At 36.8% G+C, this 26936-nt stretch overlaps 1 protein-coding gene and 2 non-coding genes across 5 annotated transcripts in view; all 3 read right to left on the reverse strand.

Annotated features, from left to right (window-relative positions):
- Nucleotides 1–26936, reverse strand: part of RERE (arginine-glutamic acid dipeptide repeats) — a 397225-nt gene that overhangs the window by 330383 nt on the left and 39906 nt on the right. The gene's annotated exons all lie outside the window — the stretch shown is intronic.
- TRNAI-AAU (transfer RNA isoleucine (anticodon AAU)) lies at nt 3011–3084 on the reverse strand. Its single transcript has one exon. It is a non-coding gene; the product is annotated as a tRNA-Ile (tRNA).
- LOC134385385 (small nucleolar RNA SNORA3/SNORA45 family) lies at nt 16471–16609 on the reverse strand. The gene has a single exon (XR_010024363.1). It is a non-coding gene; the product is annotated as a small nucleolar RNA SNORA3/SNORA45 family (small nucleolar RNA).

The raw sequence follows: 26936 nt of genomic DNA on the forward strand, positions 1-26936 counted from the left end.
AAATCCTTATACACAAATAAAGGGGTGGTTAGAGGATGGACATGGGGTTATATGGTATAATAAAGGTACATAGTATAGCAAATAAAATATAACTGTAGAACCTAGATGGTAGGTATATGGGTGTTTGCCATATTATTCTTTCCATTTTTCTATATGTAAACTACCAGATTTATATTTGTTTAAGATTAACTGAGCATCATGTTTTTCTTTTAACTTTTCAATAAATCGCTAGCATGAAATATTTTATTAACCTTCGAAACAATCCAAAAATTTCAAAAATATAATAATCTGGAAATGGCTCTTGCCTTTGGTTTGTAACCTAGAAGAGCAAAAGAGGTAATTATCAGAAGAGTCACACTTCAACTTCTGTCCTTTTACCCAAGATATAGACAGGAAAGAAAATGGCCCTAAGAGTCTTGCTTCCTTTGGTCTCTCAACAGTCTTTTACATAAACACTTGGTAAAAACAAAAACAAAGAGTTCCCTTATGTCTGTTACATCTAAGGGAAGCAAGAGAAAAACAAAAACTAAAACCTTCAGAGGGTCACAGTTTGACATTTTCCTTCTTAGCTTCCTTCTTGTATAATTCCCAGAATTCCTAGCCAATAAAGGATGGCTTAACTCTTCTTTCTGAAAAAGCAAATGATTATTCTTCTAATCTTTTTTTAGAGAATATATTCATCCTTCCTCTGAAGATTGAGAAGCAGACCTTTCAGGAGAATATCTGGATCAGAGAGTGCCATTCCTGCCAAGGGACTTCCTCAATCAGGATCTTAAGATAAATTCAAATGAATGTTTGCTGACGTGTTTTTTTCTGTTTTTTGTGGGTTTTTTTTTTTTTTCACTTTTTGGGGCAACTTGAAAGTCTCCAGTGAAAGCATATCAGCATTACAACAGATTTATCTTAGGAAAGAACTTTGGTAAGACCAAATTCAGAAAACTTCTGGGAAAGACTAGAAAACTAAGAAATAAGCTGTATATTCAAGGAAGGGGAGGAAAAAGAAAAAGAAAGAACATTCACAGAGAAGAAATCACAGAGAGCTTTAAGGCTGAATTGCCACTTTTTTTCCTCCAAAGAATTAAAAGTTTATCATACTTTTATTTCCTGTATCTCCAGAAATGTGAGTTATTGAGAAAGCAATCATACAATTTTGAGGAACTTCTAGTTCCTTAGTTGTTGAACTTTTCAAAAAGAATTGCAAGTTGAAAAGATTATATGAACTGTAAACAGTTCTGAACTTTATCAATGTCCAGGCATCAGGCAAGATTATTCAATCCTGGGAATAAAACCCAATGAAGTCGCACTGGGTGCAGTACATTTCGACTTCTCTTGTAGAACACTTTAACCTACAACACTCAAAGCTCATATTCAATGAAAGCTTAAGCAAAATGTTGACACTAAACAGAAGTTTTAAATAGTTTTAGGTTGTTGTTAACTAGCAATGGTTCTGCAGAAATTTTATAAAGCCACTAATTGAATTATACACAAGACATGAGAGTGAAGTACACTATGGAACACAGGGATGCGGAGTAAACACCTATATGGAAAGTGTGCCCACTCCAAACTCAAGCTCCACCCCAAACTCAAGTGGCAATCTGTGACCCCACTGTGGAACTGGCCTGTCAATCACTCTTGTCCCTCCTCCCTCCACTGTTAATGCTGTCCCCTCTGTTCAGAAGGCTCTCTCCATGGGGGAAATTTGCACCCCTCCAAGATCTACCTCCTCTGGGACCCAGGATCAGCATCCCTCAGGCAGAAGTCTCTGGCACTTTATCCATACCTTTATTTGACACTTACCACTCACTGCAATACACTTAACAAGCTTCTTCCTCCTCTCTCCCCAGCTCAGATCATCTTTCTAGCTGTCACCTACCACAGTGCCCAGTATTCTAACAGCAGCACAGTCAGTAATCATGTTTACTAAGCCTTCCTCAGCACTCCTCTTCATCCAAATAAGCTATGACCTACAGGACTCTATTCTGGGCCTTACTGCTGTCTCTTTTTTCACATTCTTCCTGGGCAATCTCTAATTCAGGTCTTCAGAGCTCATTCCAAAGCCCATATATAAAAAGCTCTTTAATATCTCCACATGGGTATCCTGTACTTAAAATTTATCATCCAAACCAAATTCATTATCTATCCCTCTCCCCAAATGTGCTCCCTCTTTGTGATGATATCAGGGCATTGTATCAGCCCGAGTTCAATCAGGAGAGAGAAAACCACATAGTAATTTGAACAAGGAAAGTTTTTAAGATAAAAAATCATTAACTGTAACAGGAGACTGCAGTAATAAGGAATAGACTAGTAGGCTAGGAGGAAGTAAAAAGACCTCTAAAGAATACGGCAATAGATAATATAAAACATAACAGCAAATATAACATTATATAACAAAACATATAATTGTGATTACCCTTAGGGCTGAGGCAGAAGGCCCAAGGAAGAGTCTCCTCAACCCTAGGGCTGAGATCTAGACCTTGTTGGAAAGGGCTCACATCCGCAGAACTTCAGAAAACCCATCCTCTGGAACTTGCCAGAAATGCAAAGGAAAGTTGTTTGCAAGAAGTGTCTCACTGGAGACACTCTGCTATAAAACTGCCTTGGAGGAGTGGGGAGTGGGGAGGTTGCTGGCCGCTGAGAGCTGCAAAAGCCTGGGTACTGGAGAAGTCCCAGTAAGCACACTGCCCAGCAAGCACACTGAACCAGCAAATAAGACTTTTTCCTGTCCTTCAATGTCTCTCCACCGCCCTCTATTGACAAAGCTTAACATCATGACAGCTGCTGAGGAAAAGTAAAGGTCCAGATTCATTTTCGCATGCTCAGAGGTGAGAGGCAATAAATCAATAACTGACACAAGCCCCATCATCTACCAGTTGCCCAAGCCAGAAACCTAGAAGAATCCTTGATTCTTCCTTCAATCATCGATTTCTGTAGGTTCTATCTTCTAAGTATTCCTTGAATCCATCCATTTCTATCCATTCCTCGTGTTTTGTTTTGTTTTGTTTTTGGTGGCTGGCCAGTATGGGGATCGAACTCCGGACCTTGGTGTTATTAGCACCATGCTCTAACCAACTGAGCTAACCAGCCAGCCCCTCATCCTCGGTGTTAATGCCCCAGTCCTGGCTCACATTTCAGCCTTTGGCTTCCTACCCCAAATATGCCCTTTTTTCCAACTACAACCAACGTGACCTTTGTAAATAGAAAACCCAATCCTGTGGAACCATGGCTTAAAATCCTTCAGGCATTTCTCAAGTGTCCTTAGAATGGGATCCAAAATTCTTAATGGCTTTAAAAATTCCTTGCAACCTCACTCCTCAAATCTTTGCTCCGGACATTAGAAACTTTTATGTTATTTGTCATGAGCCATGTTGTCTGTTTTGCTTCCTTACCTGCTTTTTGTTGTTCTGTTTTGCTTCTGCGCTACTGCACATTGAAGGCTGCCCAGAATAGTCTTCCTTCTTCCCCGTATTGCTATACCCACTTTTCAGTCAGCTGACTCTTCGTCATTCTTCAGGTCTCAACTTAGACGTCTCTTGCTCCAAGTCAGGTGCTCCTGATAGATACACCCAAGAGAACCCGCTTCTCCATTTAGAACACTTACCACACATTCCTGTAATTTCTTGTTAACTATCTATCTCATCTTTCATACTTCTATCTCTATGAAGGCAAGAAAAATTTCTTGTTCATCACTGAATCCTAAAGAGTTAATAAAACGTCTGGAACAAAGTAGACACTAATAAATATCAGCTCAATTAATGAAGCTGAATAAAGGGGGTTGGATTTAATGCAGTTAATAACAGCTTAAAAGGAAAAGATTTTAGCTTTGACAGTATACCTGACATGTTGATCAGTATACGTGCAATAAAACAATTATACATACATTATTCTAAGGATAAGGAGAAAATGCCTTTGTCCCATACTTAACAATTAAAATAAAGTAAAATTTAAAGTTTATTCCTCAAAAAAATAATAATAATTCAATTCAAACAGCTGTTAATATAAATTTATATTATTACATTGCATGAACATAATGAAAAAGACTTAGTTTTCAAGGTGAACAGTGCCATCCTAATGTAATATGTATATCAAAGGATTCAGTTTATTTACACCCAATAATGAAAATCAAATATTACAACATGACATTCCATAGCACACGGTGCTTCCACAGTAGAAAATCAATACATCATATTTATTTTCAGTAACTTGTTTACCTAACCACTGTTCTAGAATCATTATGCAATGCAAACAGTCTTCTCAAGCACTTTGAACCCATCTGAAATCAAAACTAGGCCTTCTGACACCTCCTCCAAAAGGGAATCTCTCTCTGGCTGATTCTTCAGGAATTTTCTCAGAGTTACATGGAGCAAAAGCTGTACAGCTGAATTGGTATATAAAATCACTCCGCTAATTTGGGAGGATATTTAGCCAAATTCACAGTATTGAGTAGCAATCTAATATGTTCAATGGCCAATGGAAACATAGACTTAGGACTTTTGGAATTTGCTTTTTCATACAAGGCAAAGGAACTGTAACCTTGAAGATTTAAGGGTTTTTTTGGTTGTTGTTGTTGTCTATGAACCTTATTCTCAGAGTCTAAAGGGGGAAAAAAACCTTCTTGGGGTACATATTGTAGCTGATATTATTTTCATCAATTCAATAGTAATCCTCCTAAGATATATTGCTGACAACCGTATTACAGAAATTAAATGTGTGTAAGTTTAATACAACTTGTTTAAAATAGATATAACAAATATGCAGCTTTCAATAAGTTATTCGCATAATTGAAAATAAAGCACCAGCATCTAAAGAAAACAACATTTACAAATGTTGGAGTTAGCAAGACTGAAGCCATGTTGAGACCTAAAATCACATGGGCTCTAAAAGATTTTTAAAGGACATAGATTTTTTTCTTGGCATACATTTACTGTTTCCTCTTTTTCCCGTCGTTATTTGATATTCTGAATCTTGGTTATGGAGCAAGATGACATTATTTACACGAATGTAAATGAAGCTGCAAACTTGCAGACCCTGGGAAACCAAGGAAGACATCAATAAAGCTATGCTGATTCCCCCACTCCAGCAGGATCATGAGATAACAGCAAGGACGGAAGCAGAAACCAGATGGAGTCTTGGTGAGACCTTGCACCTGAGACTTGAAGCCCTCGTGGCTCACATGCCCCTCCCTCCTGCTTTTCATTTTCCTACGTTCCATTCCCTCAGCCCCCTCTTTAAAAACCCCTCACTAAACCTGAGTCTTTCAGATGGTTTTAGTCTGGCCATTCTCCTTCAGGTTACCAGAGAGATGGGTTAGCCTAAAACTTCTCCTCAGGTCATTGGTATTCCTGAATAAAAGCTGACTTCCATTTTCACCAACATTTGACTTTTAAGTGTGTTTCTTTTTGAAAGGGAGCAGGCAGCTGGACCCATTTGCCTGGTAACATAAATAATACATATATATTCCTCTTTTCTGCATGCAGTATCAAAACACAAAACTGTATTGCTTTCATATTGGATGAGCAATACTTTACAACCTCTTCTAAGAGTAAGACAACTTGAATACCAGACTGATAGTACACAAGGCATGACACTCATTTATAAAAAGGGAACTTCATGACAAATAGAATCACAGAGCTTTTTTCCAAAAGGCTCAAGGTCCCATTCTCCTCCTAATAAATAAATAAAAATAATCCTAGGCTTTTATTCCTTGGATTCTCAAGGTCAAAAGGTGTGAGACATTAAATGTTAAGCTTTGGGGTTAGAAGGTAAAGGGTAAAAGAAAGGAAAACTGACTTTGGAATACAGCTCAAAGTCACACAGTTAGTAGTAGTAGAACTTGGATTAGAGCCTCAGAAGACCGGATATAATGTACAAGATCTTAACCAAGAATGCCATTTGCCTCTCAAGGTCACAAAATAGAACCAGAACTAAATTTCACACATCTCCTGAGTACTATCATGGTACTCCTCCCACTCAACTACACTGGTTTAGTTTACCATATCCGTACAGATGACAGTCTGGCCAATCTGATCAGAACATAATGTCTTATACTTTTCTATCTTTCCCAGTACTTAACATGGTAATTGATCTAACAGCAAAAGGCACAATAAACACAGGCTGACGCTGAACTCAAATTACCAATTACAACTTCCTCTATAAGAACATTCCACAATAATAACGTGGGTAGCCTTGGTAAAACCATACACATGCCCAGGACACACATGCACACACACAAATTTTTTTTTTTTTTTTTTTGTCTTTTTCGTGTCCGGCACTCAGCCAGTGAGTGCAGCGGCCATTCCCATATAGGATCCGAACCCGCGGCGGGAGCGTCGCTGCGCTCCCAGCGCTGCACTCTCCCGGGTGCGCCACGGGCTCGGCCCAACACACAAATATTTTTAATACTAGTGCAAAGTCAAGAAAAGAATTCATGTGATTTTTTTTCTTCAACTGTTTTTATTCCAACTGATATATATTTCACTTTTTATAAAGTTTCTTGGCATATACATCCATAGTCTTATCAAGGAGAGCTAACTGATAAAATAAAACTCAAAGAAGGCCTCATGGATATTCTGTCTACCAAGATTTATCTTTTTCCTTTACTTCACTAGACTCACTCCCTCACTTCTTTGTTCAAATGTCACCTTCCCCAATCACTCTAAATCCACCATCACCATTCCTTCAGTCAAAACCCAGCAAACCTCTCCCCCTTGCCTGCTTTATCTTTCTCCATAGTGCTTATCACTATCAACAAGTCTTTACTTGTTTCTTTTTTTTTTTTTTGTCTTTTTATTTTATTTTTAATTTTATTTTGTCGATATACATTGTGGCTGATTATTGCTCCCCATCACCAAAACCTCCCTCCCCCCCTCCCCCCAACAATGTCCTTTCTGTTTGCTTGTCGTATCAACTTCAAGTAATTGTGGTAGTTATATCCCCCCCCCCCCCCCCCCCCCCGGGAGAAACACTTCAGGAAATAGGACTGGACACAGACTTTTTTGTCTTTTTGTGACCGGTAAGGGGATCGCAACCCTTGGTGTGGTTTCGCCCGCACCGAGCTCAGCCAGTGAGCGCACCGCCCATTCCGAACTCCCGCCGCTGTGCTCCCAAGCACTGCACTCTCCCGAGTGCGCCACGGGGCCAGCCCTTTACTTGTTTCTTATTGTCTGTTTTGTTCCACTAGAATGTTCACTCCAGGTATAAAGGGATGTTTCGGTTTGTTTCATTCACTGCTCCTTCCTTAGGACTTAGAACTGTGTATGAAACACAGTAGATGCCCAATAAATACTGGTTGAATGAATGAAAATAGACAGAGTCCCAGAAATTGATTTTATTACTGAGGCTGTGAAATGAAAAGCTCTACAAGTGACAGTGAACATATATTTGAGAGGTAATTCTACTTCATTTAACTTAAAGCCCAAAGGACTTTATAAAATTAAATTGCTACTCAAACTGCACCCAAAGATCACTAAGGCTGCCCTTAAGTAAATGCTCAAGTACATTTTAAAGAAAAGCAAAGAATTCTATGTCCTGCTACAATACTAGAGAAAACTCTGCTGTGGAAAATGTAAATTACTTAAGTTCCACATATGGGTAGTTAGGGTTTTATATCACACCACTCATAACATTATGAGGTCTAGTCTAACTACAGAGAGAATTCAGTTTTATGTTTCTAACAGAACTTTCTCCAGATACAATTCTTCTAATACTACAACTCTTCACAAACACTGTATTAGTTGCATTCTTAAACATTCTCACTACCTAAAACTCCTGTACATAGAAATATAACTAATGAGTAAATTATTTTTTTGGCAGCTGGCCCATACCTTGACCTTGGTGTTGTCAGTAACTGCGTTCTAACCAACTGAGCTAACCGGCTAGCCCAAGATGGGTAAATTACGAATCAAATAATTCTGATGAAGAAAATTATATGATCAGGTGTACCATTTGGTCATTAAATAATAGGGAACACAAACTGATCTAAATAGCTCACGACATGGTCAAAAAGAAATCACCTTCAGACTTTAGTGAGAAATTTTAAATAAATAATTAATTACAAAAACACAGTTAACAATATTCAGCAAGCCAAAATGTGCACAGTTCTATATTGCATTTTGTGTTAAGAGACAAAAGAAATAAAACGTATGGTCCCTATTCTAAAAGACTTTTTAAAATCTGCTGAGACCAAATAAAGAGGAGGTACAGGATCTTGGAGAAAAATGCCCATAGTCTGAAATGAAAAACTTCAAAATCAACTAAACGTAAGAAAATAGGAATCACATATTAGGACAATTTGATTTTTCCTTGACATCAGCGGTGCTGCAGATGCACTTTATCCTACCTCCAGTCAAGTAGGGCAGTGAACAGAAACTCTCAGGTATACACTACTAATCCTTACCACTCTACCCTAAGCCATTTTAATTATTTCCATGGTTAAATTTCCCCCATCTACTGATACTTGGTATGTCCAGCTATTATTAAGTATTTTCATTTCTATCTCCTGAATGTATTCCAATCTATCCCCTTCCATTCCACATCACCATTGGCCTGGTTCAATTCTGGCAATCACCTAGCTAAACTACTGCAAATGGGGGTCTGATGAGATTATTTCCCTGCTTAAAATCTCCTACTGGATTCCACTGTCCACTGAGTAAAATCTAAACTCCTTAATACTCTAATTTAAAGAATTTAACCTCTGGCCTCAGCCCCTTCTCCACCATGCTCAACCTCCATGTCTCAGCAAACACACTTTTCCACCATCTAAAGTATATTCCCTTTCTTTTCTATTTTTCAACATCCCTCTTTTTGAAAGGTCCAGTGTAAATGTCACCTCTGTGAAGATTTCTTTGATTCTCACAATCAGGATTATTTGCTACCTTCAGGGTATTATCTAAGCACTTTTTTAATATTTCTATCAAAATAGCTTATATCTATAATGTGAAATTGTAGATTGATTATAGCTTTTGTCTATCTAAAAAGCACCCTCCTTCTGCCCCCTTTCTTCTAGGAAAAGTACTCTTTTCTTCTTGTGGGAACCTAATAAGATGTAATTTAGGTGGATCCCGGGGAGAGAAGGCCTAGATGGCATTGTAAGAAAGAATGTTGGCTTTTATTTACTGAGTGAAAGGCCAGGCCATTGCAAAGTCTCAGGGAGAGGACAAATAGGATCCATCCTCTTAGTAGAAGGCTTAGAAGTTTTTAAGCAGGGAAATAACCTTATCAGACCTCCGTATACAGTTTTAAAAGGATCCTCTGCCCACTGTATTGTGAAAAGAGTGTGGGGGTTGAGAGAAACAAGCACAAGACCTGTTAAGAACTTCCTAAAGTAACCAGGCCAGAGATGGTGACAGCTCACACAAGAATTTCCTTTTTCTTTTTTTTTTTAATACCCCACCTTTTTTTTGTTACTAGTAACAACTTTGGAAAGACAGATAAATCAAGGCATGGTATGCATGCCAGATTTATTGAGTATCTTCTATATGTAAGATACTCATCTATAATTATAACCTTATCTAGTCCCAGAATTCTTTCCTAAGCTTGATAAAGCCCATATACAAATAGCAAACTGGAATTCTCTTACTGGATATCTCATACATATTTTACCCCCAAGATCTATCCTCCCTTACTCCATAATCTCATTGTCTCATTAATATTATTCCCTATCCTAATTGTTACTAAAGATAATAAGAGAAAAGGCATATTTACTAATCACTTTCTATATTACACAACTACATATAATCTCATCTAAACCTCAAGTCAATTCTGTGAAAGAAACACCATTATTTACCTCCACCATTTTACAGGCAATGAAACTGGGCTCAGAGAAACGAAGTAACTTACCAAAGTTATTCTGCTAGGAAGTGGTGGAGCTGAGACTCAAACCTGTGGTCCTCTTTCACCTGGTCAGAAAACTGAAAATTTTCTTAGACTCTTCTCTCAGTCCCATACCTCACAGATCCCCTCTCTCCATTCACTCTTACACCATCACTGCCTTAGTTCAGAGCTTCCTCATCTCTACCCTCAGTTACCACAACAGTCTCATGGGTCATGTTCCTATCTCTTGTATTGTTCTCCTTCCATCCTTTCTCCATACTGTCATCAGATTTGCTCTTCATTTCCAAATACAAGATTTGTTCTCCAACCCAAGCATAGGTTCAGAACCCTATGGATTAGGGAAACAAAACTAAAAAGTGTCAGAAGCTAAAAGCAATAGCTTTCTATATCAGTATGCATGTATTAATTCCAGCATTAGCAACTTAACAAGCAGTTTTTGGTAGCCTCCCAACTACAAGACTCTCATTAATACTTCCAAGTAGAGGCTGGTCAGTTGCTCAGTTGGTTAGAGCACAGTGTTATAAACCAAGGTGAAGGGTTTGTATCCCATACTAGCCTGCCTCCAAGTAGGAAAACCTGGTGTTTACTCAACTTCCCCTTTTGGCCTTTTTCCCAATCCCAAGGGCTTAAACTTCAAGCATTTAATGGACCTCATCCTACCTAGTCCCACCTTCCTAAATTACTCCTTTCTTTTCTTATCCAATCAAAACTACCATTCCTGGAAGGCCCAAATTGGTAACGATTTCATAATGAGGTATCAGTACATACATATTTTTAACAGAGGAACAAATTAAACAAATGGATCTCTAAGCTGGCACTTCACAGACATGAAAGATAGTGGTAATAATAATGGCTAACATTTACCAAGATCTAGTAAGCTGTATGCCGGGTACTGTTTTACTTGCTTTATAAGTATTTAATCACCTATTCCTTTAATCATCACAACTACTCCATAAAATGGGTATAACAGTAATAATTATTATCACAATTTTTAGATAAGGAATTTAAGAGCTGGAGGAGTTAAGTAAACATGTCCAACGTCACACAAGCAGTAAATGGTGTCAGGATTTAAGACCCAGACCCAGTATTCCTAACCACCTCAAGCTGACAACTTCACTGCAGTGGCTGACTCTAATAGACATTTAGAGGAGGAGATCATTGCAAGCTCATTCTTTCATTTGAAAAATGTTTCTTGAGAGCTTACTATGTTCTGAGAACTATTCCTGCCACTAGGAAGTCAACTGTAGACAATGGTTTTATGGAATTTCTAGTCAAGAGAGGCATCAAACAATACATAAGTAAATAAGCAAACAACATAATTTTGCTTTCACAAAACTAAAACAAGATAAGGTGATGTAGAGTTTGAGCTACTTTAGACTGGTGGTCAGGGAGGGCCTCCCTGAGCAGCAATATTGAAATGAGATCTAGAGTATAATAAGATGGAGCAAACAAAGCAAAAACCTGATGGAAGAACATCCCGGGCAAGGGGTTATGATAAACTAATGCACCTAGGTGAGCATTAGCTTGTCAATTCCTCAAACGACAGAAAGGAAGGAGGCCAATGTGACTGAAGCTAATGGAGCAAGGTGGAGAATGGTCAGAGGTCACATCAGAGACTTAGAGGAGCCAGCCATGTTGGCATATGGCCATGGAAAGAAATCTATATTTTAGCCCTACAGGGATGAGAAACTGAAGCATTTTAAGTAGGAGAACGATGTGATCTGTTTCTGAAAAAGCACTCGCACTGTGTAAAGAATAGATTTAGAGTGACAAAAGTGGAAGACGGGAAAGGAATTAGGCTGCTACTCCTTAGAACTGTGTCTGGCATATAGTTATCAGTCAGTAAGGATTTGTTGACTGAATGGAATGAATGCTGCAACAGTCAAGGTAAGAGACGATGAGGGCTAACTGTGGTGGTACAGTGCTGCACGTGTAGAATCTGCCCCTGCCTGATGAGTGTCAGAAACCTAGTAGTCTTTTAAAAGCCAGTAGGCATTTTTTTTAACTGAGCAGTGTCCAGGCTCTTTCAGCAGCTTCTTGCCCATTCAGGACATGGTTTAACCCTGAAACAGATCCAGATCTGCAGTCTATCCTTTATCCCTCTCTGTGCCTTCTCCTCTTCCTCCTCTTCATCGGTAGCAGTAGTCCTGGTTGCTGCTGTTCTGCTATTATCACTGCAGTCTTCTCTCCTTCTTCTATCTAATATTGCTAGTAATATTTCTAATTAAAATGTCAAGAATCTAATCATTGTGAGAAATCAATTAGCTTCGATTCGTTTGCAACAACCTTAGACAACTGTTAACTTCTGCAAAGAACTTAACTAAAGTAGCTCATCCTTACGCACAGTACCAGTTTAGCATTAATATTTGATCTTCTGTGACTTTTCTGCAGCAGGTGACTGAAAAAGATCAGTCTATCAATGCCTACCATTTTTCGTCAGGGAAGTTACAGTGTTTAAATGTCTCCAAAATCATACTGACTAACAGTATGGTTTTTTTTTTAAGATTCCATGATAACCAACTCCAGTCCCCTTCAGAACTACTAAATATTCCAATGAAACTCTAAAACATTTGTGCCTTCAAAATATCTATTCCCTACTCCCAAAAACCAAAGATTAAGGGAAAAAGCAAAAAAAACAAAACAAAACAAAACACTTTTCTATCAGGTATCAGAACAGGAAAAACATTAATTTGTTACAGTTGCAGTGGTCATCCACTTAATAGTCATGATGCCCTACCAGGCTCTGCCTCTGATTTGTACAATTCAGTATTATTTTTCTTTTGCCATAAAACTTTTTAATTTTAGCTACCAAATATAATCATAGTCTTGCCACCAACTAGCCCATATTAAATATCACTGATTTTTATTACATATCAATAGAGCCTCTAAAACTAGAGTTGGAACAAAGATATATTTTACCTATTGCTAGAATCACATTACTTCTTTATATCAAATGCCTTAGGTTGCTACAAGCACTGTTGTTAGGCACAGAATCTTAGGATACAGTTTTCTTCTCCCATGACAGCTGAAGTTATATAGGTACCAAATAGATAGTACAGTGAGTATTCCTTTTAATAAACTGCCAGGAAAAGGAGTAGAGAAATGCTTGAAGTGAGGACACAGTGATGGGTACAGAACCCTACAGGTTTCATGCGGCAGATCACTCCAGCACACAGATCTGTGCAACTGTAACAACCAAGATGCATCAAAGCCAGTCACCCCAGGGAATTCCCTGGGAGGACTGGATTCTGTGGACATCTTCTGTAACTGTCAAAAGCTGAACAAAGTAGACAGAAAGAAAAAATACTAAGAAAATGTCATGCCAATTACCAACAAGGTTTTCCCACCATAAAGATATTTTACCTGAAAAACTAAATAATAATTTAATCGGTTTTTTTTTAATGAATTTAAATGCTTCTGATTAAAAATATCCATATAAATATTTTCATTCCCTAGTACATGCATAATATAATGAAGCAAATGCTATATTAAAATCTTTTTGTTCTTAATGAAGACTGTGTATAAAAAGATCATTCTTTATCCTAAAAGACAGCAGTAGTTAAGATAGGAGAAAGGAAAAAGATGGTAGTTAAGGAAAGAAAATCTAAACATTGAAAATGGAAGTAGGTCTGCAAACTGGATTGTAAAAAAGATAACACTCAATTTGTCTTTTTCAGATAATTCCTTCTACACACTTTTTCTATAGTGTCTGCTACTGAATATATATAGATTCTCCAAGCTTTCAGAATTAATGGTTACATTAACAGGAAGAATATATAAGATATTCACTGTCAAGAATCTTCCTAAATGCTTGAGAATTATAAACAAAATTTTAAGGTCTCATTTAATTTGTGCATGTTTTTGTTAATGTCACCTTTATTTTTAAACAAAAAGTCACAAATACTAGCTCTGATTTTAACACAGCCTAAGAGTTAAAGCTTTCTTAATAGACCCCTTTTATAATTAGAAAAAGTGATTTTTAAGTACCTAGCAGTAAGAATCAAGACATTTTACAAAAGTGTTTTTCCCAAAAAGGTGTTTTCTCACTTGTTTGTAATATTGGGGAAATGCTTGCTACTTTAAGTTTTCTGGCAAAGACAAACTTTAAATATTGTGTAACTGGAGTCTGGGAAAACTAGTGCTATCACTACATAAAAATCATTTTTATTTCATATTCTGAACACCTTCTCTTGATGTGATTTGAAATATATACATTTCTATCCATCTGCCTTTCTTTCTATTCTCCCTGAAATTAATCTCTACCATTTATCAACTATGAAAAGTTCACAGGTGAGTAAGATTTTAAGTCACAGTTTGTATTTCATAGCTTCAAACTACTATAATACTGAACGTATCATTTCAAAAGCAATTATCAACCCTGACTATCTGCCATACGAGCTGATCCAAAGTGCTTGAAAAGTCTGCACACATTTCCTGAAACAGGTGTTCTGTTGCCCATCATGCCAATCTTATCATTAACTCTGGAAAATAACTTATTTAAGCAGTACCTGTTTACACACACCCACCAACCCCATCTCTACAACCCCAACCCTGCCACTGCAAAAAACACTTAGGACATGCCAGGAAGTATACCAAGCGCTCTGGATCTAGTCTCCTTTGCTCTTTAAACACTGCAAGAGTAGGTGTTAGTATTATCCCCAAGTTAGAGGTAACAAAACTGTGGTTTGGAGAGGTTAAGTATCTTGCTCAAAATACACAAAATCGGGTTTTAAACCCAAGGCTGTCTCTAGAACCAATACTCTTAAAGAGACATTTAGAAGAATAGGAAGGAAAGGAATTAGGAAAAGCAAGTAAACCGTAAAAAAGCTGATTTTTGAGGCAATGCTGGCAAGCCTGAAGATACAGAGGAGGTAGCCAAGGCAAAAATCTCTGCATCTCTCTTTTCACCCCATTCAACATCTCCCCCTTCCCTGGCATTTCACCCAGATTACCTGAACTCTACCAACTGGAAGTCTGTACACGTTGATACAGAGGTAGTTCAGCATAGTGATTCAGCACTTGGGCTGTGAATCCTGAATGCGAGGTTCTGAATCCCTGATCTACCACTCACTAGGTGTTATACCCTCATTTAAATTACTCTCTCTGCTGTGGTTTTCTCATCTGTAAAATGGTGAAATATCTACTTCACAGAGCTGTTACAATGATAAATTTCCTTAACATAATGTCAAGAAGCTTGGGACAATGTCTGGCACATAATAAGCATGCAATAAAGGCTACCCATTATAACTTATTTATGCCTTCTTTTAAATGCAAATAATTCTGAGAGCATTAGGGTAAAACGCCTAATGTGTAATAGTTCAATTAGATTGCTGAGAGGAGGAGCACTGAGTACTAAAGTCTTTATTCTCCAGAAACTCAGAGAGGTAAAGTTGCTGCATGGAACACCTGAGGGGTAGGGCAGGTGTGAAGCTAACCAGCTGCCAGCGCCAGAGGGGAGGGTCCTTGTGCAGGTAGAGGAAGTATGTCACATAAGAAGTGGGAAAATCTCCAAACCAAACTTTGTCCATTTCCTAATTATGCCTAAAGTCAGCACTGTTCCCAAGGAGAAGAAACTCTTCTCTGTATTGTTTGAAAATAAAATGACTCCACTGTTTTTTAATTTAAAAAAACTAATGTGGTCAGGCTAAGCTCTTCTAGTTTAATCTGTAGCATTATATTTTCTGATTTTCTATAATATCTTCTCCTACAGCCACTATAATAAGATAAAACAATAAGAACAAATAATTCTCTTACCCTAGAGTAGCTTCAGAAATCATACAGCCCTGCTGGTTTTGCTGAGCAGCAGGGAAGCAAGCCTTCACTGAGCAGGCAGGATCTCAACATGCTGACGCTGCCAGGCTGATCACAAATTAGCAGCCCAGCAGTTCAAGAGCAATCAAGGCAGGTTAGCCTGACCACAGGTAATTTAATTTTTTAAATTAAAAAACAAAGGAGTCATCTTATCTCCAAATAAATGGCAACCTATGGTAAAAAGGCAACATTCTGATAGTATGTTTTTGTTACCCAGCACCCAAATTTCTGACTTGAGAGAGAATTTAGAAGAATTTAAAGGGGAGGGTGGAAGGGGGTAAATTCCATTTCTTCCAGGGTTCCTGAACTATACCAAACTTATGCTTGCCTGGTTAGTTCTGCTCTGCTGATCCCCTCTACATAATCAGGTGAAAGAACATGTACAACATACATGGCTTATTATCCTTTTTTTCTCCACATGTAGTAACACATTTATTGAGAGATTATCCTCATAGACTAAAATTTGCCCTTTTAAAGTGTGCATTTCAGTGACTTAGTATATTCAGAGTTGTACAACCATCACCACTATCTCATTTTAGGACATTTTCAACACCCCAACAAGAAACCGAGGCCTGTTAGCAGTTATCATATCCAACTCCCCCCCGACCCCCCACCCAGGCAAAGCACTGATCTGCTTTCTGTCTCTACAGATTTGTCAACTCTGAACATTTCCTTTAATGGGATCATACAGCCTTGTTGTGTCTGGCCTCTTTACTTAGTATAATAATGTGTTCGAGGTTCATCCATATTGTAGTATGTATCAGTATCTCATTCCTTTTTAAGACCAAGTAATATTCCATTATAGTTATACATTCCCCCCCCCCATCACCACCATATTTCTGATCTGGGCACTAACAGGGGCACTGAGTGCCCCCCACCCCCCACCAGTGAATCAAGAGCAACAGATTCTCTCTGAGGACTCTAGCACACCAAGACAAGGGCTGTATTGGGATGTGACTCTAGTCTCAGCTGCATGTCTTGCTATTCTGAAAAGCCCCAAGTACTATGCTTATTCCTATAACAACCAGTAAGCTAAACAGAGACCCAGCATTAACTCCACCCACTACTCAGAGAAGCCCTTCCATTGCAATTTTATATTCTTGCATCAAATCTTTAGGACCCATTTCATTAAAAAAAAAAAAAAAAAAAAAAAAGTAACACTATCAGTATCATCATCTAATCATATACAAGGTACAAAAGACATAAAAAAAACTTGATCCCAAGAAGTCATAATAGAATTTCTCCCACTTGATTGTACTATGGGAATATTCCCCCAAATAACCATTTTCTTGAAAGACTGAAAAAATTTTTAAAAGACAAATTCAAAATAATAATAGGTAAAACTTACACAGCTCTTAATTATGTGGCAGACACTAATCTAGAATAACCCATGTATAAGCCTCGCAACAGCCCCTGAAGGGCCACTATTATTATCCCCATTTTACAGACAGCAAAAAGATATAGAGGATAAGTAACTTGTCCCTGTGTCACACAGCTAGTAAATGGCAGAGACAGGACTTGAACGCAGACACTCTGCCTCCTGAGTCTGTGCTCTTATTCACCTCATTGTGTTGCTCTTCAAATGGAAAAAAACTGTCACTCAAAAGACTGTCATGCTAAATCTGACCATGCTTTTTATTTCTAATCCTTCTACCTAAGAGAAACACTTCATTGCAGTTTTATATTCTTTTACTAAATCTTTAGCTTAGAAACATTCTCACTGAAAAAAAAAGAAAAAGAAAAAGAAACACTGTCAGTGTCATCTACTTGTAAGAGATATGGAAGGCATTAAACAAAATTGTTCCTATGATCCCTGGAAGAGACATTCAGGTTCACAGGAGAGTATCAAAATGATACACAACTGTAAAGTGGTATTTCAGAAAAGTTCAAAGTAACAACACATTTTATCTCATTAAGGGAAATATTGTTAAAAAACACTGACAAACTAACAGATCGAACGTAACTTGTCCTCAGTCATAAGGCTGTTAAGTGAACCAAGGTTTCTCAAAACCTAGCCAGTACTCTTTCCTTTGCTACATTCAATGTTTCAAGTAATAAACCTGTTTTATTTGTAGAAAACTGATATGACCAAAAGAAATAAAGGAAACTTATCAGAGATAGCTTATGTTGAAAAAAACTTAGTGCCAAACTGTAAACCATTTCATATATATTACATTACCAAAAAAATACTTTCCAGAAATATTTTAATCAGTCATATTTAAAGAAACTTTTGATCTGAAATTATAAAACTGTGTAGTTTGAAAATAATAATAATCTGTCCTGAGCAACTATAAAGAGATGTATAACATGTTATTTTAATAGGTCTAAATGAGGATCAATATTATTTTAATTTTTAAAGGTCTGTTTATGAAATGCAATCATACTTCATTAAAAATGCAAACTGTGCTTCAGCAAGAGGTTAGTGTAAATGATTCATAGAGATCTCTCTCTCCAGTATAATCTTCCTCTCCTGGGAGTTTCCTTCAGATGTTTCATCAAATCACTCAAGCTATTATTAAAAATCCTTCTCTGTGATAAAAGGAAAAACAAAACAAAACAAAAAAATTCCCTTCCCCATTCCCATTCACCATTGCCTCTTACATCTGAGTGATTTATAAGTTTTTCAGTCAAAAGTAAAATTAATTCTTCATATTCTACACATTTTTGCAATCATTTCTTTTCACAAGCATTTTAAGTTTATTTTGTAGTATTCAAAACAAGAAATTCAGATTTTTGAATATCAGAAAGTTTTAATTCACTTACCTATTCTAATATTTCAGTGTGTTATCGTCTTCTATTGAAGTTAAAGGAAATTTGTCTTATTTGATGGATTTTAAAAGATTTTAAAATGTTAACTCATCAAAGTCAAGGCACTCCAAATTTAAATTCAATTCTCTTCAATTTAAAAATGCTAATGAAAATGGCTGTTTCAGCGTAGCAGCATCTGGCTCATTATAGCATTCAGTTTTAACTAATAAATCCTTGATTGTTAAATTCTAGTGTTCAATTTCTTTCACATGGCTAAGCCAAACACATACTGCAAAAATTATACATACCTGGGATAAATTACTTACAAAGTATCTTTGAAAAGCCTTCCTCTTGATTTCTGGCTGTTAAATAAGGCACAAATATATAAGGGACACACATTTGAAAGACCACCATTAAACATTTGGGCTCTGGTGTATGTAGGTGCCGCATTTATTGGCTAGCAAATATTTAACTCTGCTGGGTACTCAGGCATAATGCACAGAGCAATTTGTCTGCTTGTGCAAATTGGCCAGTTTTTTGTCCAAGTGCTTTCTCAGAATAAATGTATCAAAACTGAATATACTCATATGCCCTAATTCTGGCTTTACAAAGCTGACTCTACCTCCACCCACCTTGATGTTTTTATTAAGGTGTTACTGAATATATTTAATCAAGGTATTACTGCATATCATGATGTCTAGTAAAGGTTGAAATCCCTGAGAGAATGAGTTTGGTTTTAAGCCTTAATATGTTAGGGAGTTTTTCATTTTTCTCTCCCACCCCCAATTTTTTTTTTTTTTTTTTCTTTTTAATCAGCAAAATCGACAGTACTGACTGAATATTTTACAATGGAGTTACAGAGTATGTGTGTTCAATCGTTTGGCTTCCCAGAAGATTCATTACAGTTACATTAGAAAGTCAAATCAGGCGATTCTGCAGTCTGGTGAAAGCTAGCATATAAAAGAAGGTTAATACAAAAGAACTTCATTTTAAATAGAGGACATTTAGGACTTTAAAAAGCAACATTATAATAAAAATTTCAAGATATTTGTTCTGGTGTTAGCAATGTTTTATAGGTCTAATTTCAGAGATGTCTAAATGCTTTTCTAGGAAAGAATGAGCATGTATGGGAGGAAATTGTTTGATCTGCAAAGTCTGCCATCTTAATGATCCTCGTGCTAAGAACAGTGCAGATGTATGTTTTATCCTCACTCATGGGGAAAGAATCCATGGTTCTCCAATTATGCTGATGAGGTAGGAATCAAGTAAAAGTCAAGGTGTGTTCATTTAAAATGTTATAAAGGTTGTGAGTGATTTAATATTTGTCTTTCTGAGTATAAATAAAACTAAATACTGGGATTTTCAGATCTTAATACACATTTATATGACAAAATCAATAAATTGTTTTCCATGATTATTAAGCAGGTTTAGAAAAATCTTTGCAGATGGACATGTGCTTAACTGGCACTTGCGTGTAATAATAGTTCCCCTCTCTTTAGACTCCAAGGTTCAATAAACTCCTAACGAGTCTTATTTGTTTGATTTGTTTCCACTGGTTTAAGGTAAGCAAAATCAAAAACTGACTACTACTGAAATGCAAGCCTCTTCATTCAGTGCACTTGATTTGCAAAACACAAATTTCAATTCAGTACAAAGGTTCACCTTTACATGAGCAATTCCAAAGCCTGAATATCACGGCAAGAGAGAAAATAGAACCTAGCAGTGGTAACAGACATGAAAGACAGCTGTCTTCAGTGCTACCTTTGGCAGCAGTACAGATGGACTTTGCAGGCCACTGCCGATGTTTAATTTAATATGAAGCTAAATACAGACAAAACATCTGGTGCACCACTGATGGTTATCACGATAAATTAAATCTGATATCACACAAGAAACCCATTCAACATTCTGTTTACAACCCTTTTACTTAAAACACAAAAGTAAATCTACATTTACTTTTATTTTTCATCTCCTCTAACAGTCCTCTATTTTAGAAAAAGCAGATTTTATGGGAGCTAATGTTTATACAATTTGGGGGGTATTCTTTAAGAAAAAGACCACAAAATTTTGTGTATAAAATGTCAAAGGGCCCATGCTAATTAGGGTCCCTTTAATTTAAAGCTTCATTAGCTCCACAGGCAATCTGCCTCTGAGGAGGGTTATAAGGCAATGTGAAGTAATGGCTAAATGGTACACCAAGTGGCACATGCAACGGGTACAAAGAATAAAAAAATTTTTTAAGTAGATGATTTAGTTGACAACCTGCAGAGGAGCAAAAAAAGACATTCTTGGAAAGCATATCAGCAAGAATAAACTACATTCTTTACATATTTCTAAAATGCTGAACCCCAAATCTGTGGCATACTAGTGAAACAAAAGTACTATTGTAAAGGATAAAAGTTAATGGAAGAACCAAATTATCAATTTTATAATAGCTATAGGTCAAGAAACAAGTATAATTTTTAGGAGCAACTAAAAAACAACTCATCTCTAACAATTTATTTTTTAAAAAAGACAGAGCACCACTTGTAACTGAAATAACAAGTTATATTCAACAGCTATATTCAAATTACTGCATTTTTTATTACATTGCTTTGAAGGTGTTCAGTAAAAAATTTTTTTAATTCTAATGCTATAGAATATTAGCTTCATTCACACTCCTTTAAACAAAAAGGACCTAAACCCTGATTCTGCATCTGAAGAAAGGAGAGCATGCCATATAATAAATTTGGTACTATCAAAATGAGAAACATATTTCTGTGTAACTTTTCTCATCTTGATTCAAGAGCTGTAAAAAGAAAAGTTATTAAAATTAATGCATCAAACTATCATAATTCTGTCCTTTTTATTACTGGTAATATTGTTTCTAAAATATTAGTCTGCTTTGCTGTAGTGGTATATCTTTGAAGATGAAGATCACTTTAATATTAGCGGGAAAACGTACAATTATATTAATTTGCCACTGAAAACAATCTCGTTAGTTTTAGTGGGTTTGAAACTCTGAAAATGATTCCTTCATTAGAAAGCCACTTATTTTTCTTCACTGCTTCCAAAGATAATGAAGCTACTTGCCATTCAAGACAACACACACACAAACACACACACACACACACACAGAGTCAACTGGCAAATGTCACAAAGTAAACATTTTCCTATTTCTGTTAAGTAAATTTATTTCTAATAACCACTGTCCTATATATTTCTCTAGGTTTGCAAGTTATTGCTCCATTTCTCCTTCACTAAATAACCATTTTTTTCTAAGGTTAACAATAAAGAAATACCAGTGGAAATTCACATCCTCTACTCACAACTATGTGAATGAGCTATATGGGCTGCCAAAATCAAATTCTCTACTGCATCACTAATCTAATACCAAATGTGATGCTCCATCAAAGGGAACTTAAAGGCTTTCAGAATTTCCCACAATCTCATGGGAGAAACAAATACAAGATAATGGGAAGAAAAAGAGGATAAGCTCATTGTTGCTGGTTTGTGTATTCCTTTTTCGCAGCTCCCCACACTGCTGATCAAACTTTGTAGTTGGTTTAAGAGAGCCGGTATGAAGTAATTCATTAATAATTTTTTAACATTGTACTTCAGTTTTTTTCATTCTAAAGTATTAGTTCAACCAAAATACCAAACATTCTAAGTCTATTCACCAAAGACACTCATCATAAAGATATTGAATATTCATTATTCACATAAGAACACAGAAGGATTTCACAATAGCCAAGATATGGAATCAACCCAAGTGTCCATCAATAGATGAATGGATAAAGAGAATGTGATATATATAAATAAGGAAATACTACCCAGCCTTAAAAAAGAAGGAAACCCTGTCATTTACAACAAAATGGATGGACCTGGAGGACATTATGTTAAGTGAAATAAGCCAGGCACAGACATACCTTATGATCTAACTTATGTGATGTGGAAACTAAAAAAGGTGAACTAGGAAGCAGAGAGCAGAATGATGGCTACCAGGGACTTGGCAGGTGAGGTAGAGTGGGGAGCTGGGATTGGGGAAATGTTGGTCAAAGGATACAAAATTTCAATTATGAGGAATCAGTTCAAGAGATCTATTATACAACATTGTAACTACAGTTAATAACAACGCATTGTATTCTTGAAAATCACTGAGAGTAGATTTTAAGGGTTCTCACCATAAAAACATAAGTATGTGAGTTAATATACATGTTAATTATCTTGATTTAGCCATTCCTCAATGTATACATATTTCAAAACATGTACACAATAAATATTTACAATTTTTGTCAATTTTTATAAATGGGATTATTCTCTCATCTCAACACTGAGGTATTATCTAAAAAGATATTTAGTACAGATTGTCAAAGAAAGCACATGGAAGTATTAAGTCACTGAAAGGTTCTATTTTTCCTTTAGAAAAATGAAAAATTATTGTTTTACTGTCAATTATTACCTCTTTCTGATACATTAATTTAAATGTGAGAAAATAACTAACGCAGGCTCTACACCTCAGAATTTACTAGATGTAGCACGCAAAGGAGCATCATCCTTTCAGAAGGCAAGGGTGAAGAACGCATGAAGAAAAAGACCAAAAGCACACAACCGAAACATGCCAGGGCACCTTAAGCCTTTGAGAGTACAGACAGGCTCAAACCATAGACGTTAATTTCAAAAAGGGGAATGAAAGACTTCTGCAGTTAACTTTACAAGAGAGTCTGAATTTTTCAAAGCAGATTCTTCCTAAGGAATAAAAAAATAGGAAAACTAAAGAAAAAATAGAATGGAAACTACAATAATCTTTTTCCTCCACTTTGGAGAATATGTTTGCCACCGTTTTTTAAAAAATCAAAATCAAGAGATTTGGGTTTCAATCCTTTTCCAATAATTGACTAAGTTAGTCTGCTATTTTGATTGCAATTTCGATTGCTTGTATGCAATTACACACCCACCATGCTCAATTGCAAAACAGCCATAAAGAATTTAGAACAGTACCCAAATTCAATATATATAAAGAAAAACACTACAAAATTCAAATGTGAAGGACAATGTTCCTGCTAACACATGTATGCTAACTCTTCTTATTGTATATATGATATTTGTTGATGATCAGTGCACTATTACATTGTGTAATTCTATTTGATGAAAGCCAGTTTCCCATATATGAAAAGGAAGATTTATCTGAGAAATGATTCAAAATAAATTCTTCACAAGAAAGCAGAACTAGGCCTACAATAGTTGGACAATCATTTATATATCATTACCTCATTTATATCACCACAGTCCAGAAAAGTCAGCCTTGGCTAAGATCCGAAACAAAATCCAAGATGAATGAAAAGTGTCCTGGGTCAGCTTTGTTAGCATATCTGGAGAATACCTGGTAGAAGTGTGAGAGAGACAACTCCTTGCTGTGGAGGACTGGAGGTCATAGGAGGAGAGCAGGAAGCCCAGGAACAGGTAACTGAACTTGTAGAGGCATTTGATATAAGCCTGTATATAGGTCTTTTTTAAAATTTACAATAATTATTCCCTTATATTCTCTTTTAATACCAAGAAAAGTTTTTTGTGCAAATCCAGCTGGCATAAGTTATGATGAATGAAAACAAAGAAAATGATTTTGTACAAATTTAGATTTAAAAAAAGAGAAGCAGTGCACCCTTTAGGATCACAAGCAGGGAGCCAGCAAGAACCTAGCACTAACACTAGCTAACATTTACGGAGCTCTTATCATGTTCCAAGCACCAGGCTAAATTATTTTCATACATTAGCCCATTAATTAATAAACAACCCTATTAAGGTCGTTATTAGCATCTCCACTTTATAGAGGAGGAAACTGAGGCACAAGGAAGCTACATTACTCTTAACGAGGTTACATGACAGACGGGGGCAGAACAAGGATTCAAACCCCATCATCTGCTCTCATGCTTATACTCATAAGCATTATGCTCGACTCCCTCCCTATAATGAGAATCAAACAGAAAGAACCCCAAAGAGAAATAAAAACTGAAAGAAGAGTCTGAGTTCTTTCAACAACACCCTCTCTTCTGGAACACTCTTGTCCTAAAACTGGAGGATTTTTCAGGTTTGACATTGTGACATTCTTGGTAAAGACACAACATTTGACACTAAATCCTTTAGCAATTTCAGTCATCTCAAGGCTTCAACCACCCCCACTTTCAATCTCTACCTTCAACCTGGACTTCTTCTCAGATCTTAATTATTTTCATCTGCCTAATGACAAAATCATTCAGCTCAATGAAAAGTCATATTTATTATCATCATTTTTCTCAAATCAGTTTCTCCTCCTGTGTTTCCAATTTTTTTTATGGCATTGCCATAATCTTAATTACCTATGTTTACTGCCACCCCCCAAACCCCCTGTAAGACTATGCCTTGCTCTAACAATTGCCAAATCCAATTGATTCTCCCTCTACACATATCTCACAACTGGCACACCTTTTCATTTCCACTACCACTTAGAAAGATTAGATTACCATTACTTTTCACCCAGTCTCCAGTCTCTACCTTTGATCATATCCTAGAAATATGTAGTTTTCCTAAAACACAACTGTATCATGCTGCTCCTTTGCTAGAAAACCTTCAGAAAAGCTCATTCCCCACCAATCAATCAATCCTTCAAGGTTCAGATCAAATGCCTCCTTCTTCATGCAACCTTGTCTAATCTCTTTCCCCTAAAGAGAGGTCATTACTTCCTTCACTGAACTTTACTGCACCTCCATAATCCCTCACTTGACCCTTACCAGCTTCAGCCTCAAATCACAGGTTTCCATACGGACATACAAGCATCATCTCCCTACTGGAGGACAAGCTCTTTAGGATCAGGGACCAATGTCTGATTCATCTGTGAGTCTCCCACACATGCTGGTTGAGAATACACTATACACAGTAGGTACTCAAATATCTGGTAAATGAATGAGAAATTCTTAATCAGCTTTTGGGTGGAACGTAAGCTTTTTAGTACAAGGACTTGTGTCCATTTACTTATTTTTTAAAAAACATACAAACAAATCTGTTAAGATTATTCATAATTTCTATGAAACTAGCTCTTTAAAAAGTTTTATTTGGTTCCTAGAATAGCCAGGGAAAGGTGCTTATTTTATTTGAGGACAAAAAAAGTAGCATCTGTCACCTAGGTTAGCCAGCATCTAATCCAACTATTCACTGACACCAAGAACCATCACTTCATGAGGACTAAGCATTGGTTTTGTTGGGTTTTTTTTTTTTTTGGAAGCATTTCTTCCAAACCTTTGGTACTTCTGGATGAAGCTTCAGGAGGGCTTTCTTCTGGCAATGCACTAAAATTTGAGGTGACTACCCTGTTTAAAACACCCTCCCCTTTGGTTAGAGCATGGTGCTGATAACACCAAGCACCAAGGTCAAGGGTTCAGATCCCCGTACTGGCCAGCCACCAAAAAATTAAAATAAAATAAAATAAAACACCCTCCTCATTTCCCCAAAACTTCTTTTCCAAACATTGATGTCTCTGTCATAATGTCAGTTCTTTTTTCTCCCCTCATGGCAAGGCTCATGGAGAAAGTGAGCTGCGTAAATGAAGACTAACAGTTCAAAATGCCTGAATGACCTGGGATCATGGAAAATTAATATTTTGCCTTTCACAGTAAAGTTACACCCTTGAGCGAGGAAGAAAAATTAAAATATTATCATGGTCCTTCAATTAGCAAAAACCTAAGCATGGAAGAGCCAAGGAAGTTAGAGCCCAGTAAACTGAGAAAAGAAAACTTACTCTGTGAACTTTCCTATCTGCAAACTACAGCGGCTTGGAGGACAAAAATGAAAACAGAAGACTATTTCTGGACATCCTGATGGAGAATGATAATATTTACCTCAGTAAAACCACAATCACAGAAACAAATCCAGACTCTGTTTCAATTGTTTCATACAACCTTGTAAAAGCAGTGTAATCCACTTCCCAGTTCAGAAATGAGGTCCTTGAAAACTGAAAGGAAAAAAACCCATCCCCATGATCAGATTTTCCATGCAGTATTAAAAATAAATGACTAGCCTACAATTCAAGAACTAAAGGTACTAGTTGACTGAGTCTGATGAAGAAACCTAACTCAAGGTCAAAAAGACCTCTGCCATCAGTTGTGGTCTACCAATCCTAGGAGGGTATTTCTCAGAGCCTCATGCTTCTTATCAATTCTGTACAGTGCCCATTCTCAGTCTTCCTTTTCCCTCATCTCTGCCTCCTGAAGGTCCAGTGCAGCTTCTCATTCTGCACTCAGCCCTCGCCTCAGAGTAGGCACAGGTTTCACCTGACCTCCGTCTCTGGGGGATGCACTCTTTGCTGAGCAACAGCAATTCATTACTCTCTATAGGATCTTACCCTAGCACCATCTGGAAACTATGAAAGGAAGCAAAGAATGCATGAAAATCATGAAATACTGCCTTGGGTCCAATTAAAATTCCAAAACAGAATTTTTTTTAAAGTTATATGTGAAAAAAAAGCTATACTCATCCATGTATTCAGTCATTCAGCCAACCACGTGCTAAGCATAATCCCAGCTGACTGTGCTTACTGC

This window comes from Cynocephalus volans, chromosome 8 (assembly GCF_027409185.1).
Source record: "Cynocephalus volans isolate mCynVol1 chromosome 8, mCynVol1.pri, whole genome shotgun sequence".
In the NCBI taxonomy this organism is placed as follows: domain Eukaryota; kingdom Metazoa; phylum Chordata; class Mammalia; order Dermoptera; family Cynocephalidae; genus Cynocephalus; species Cynocephalus volans.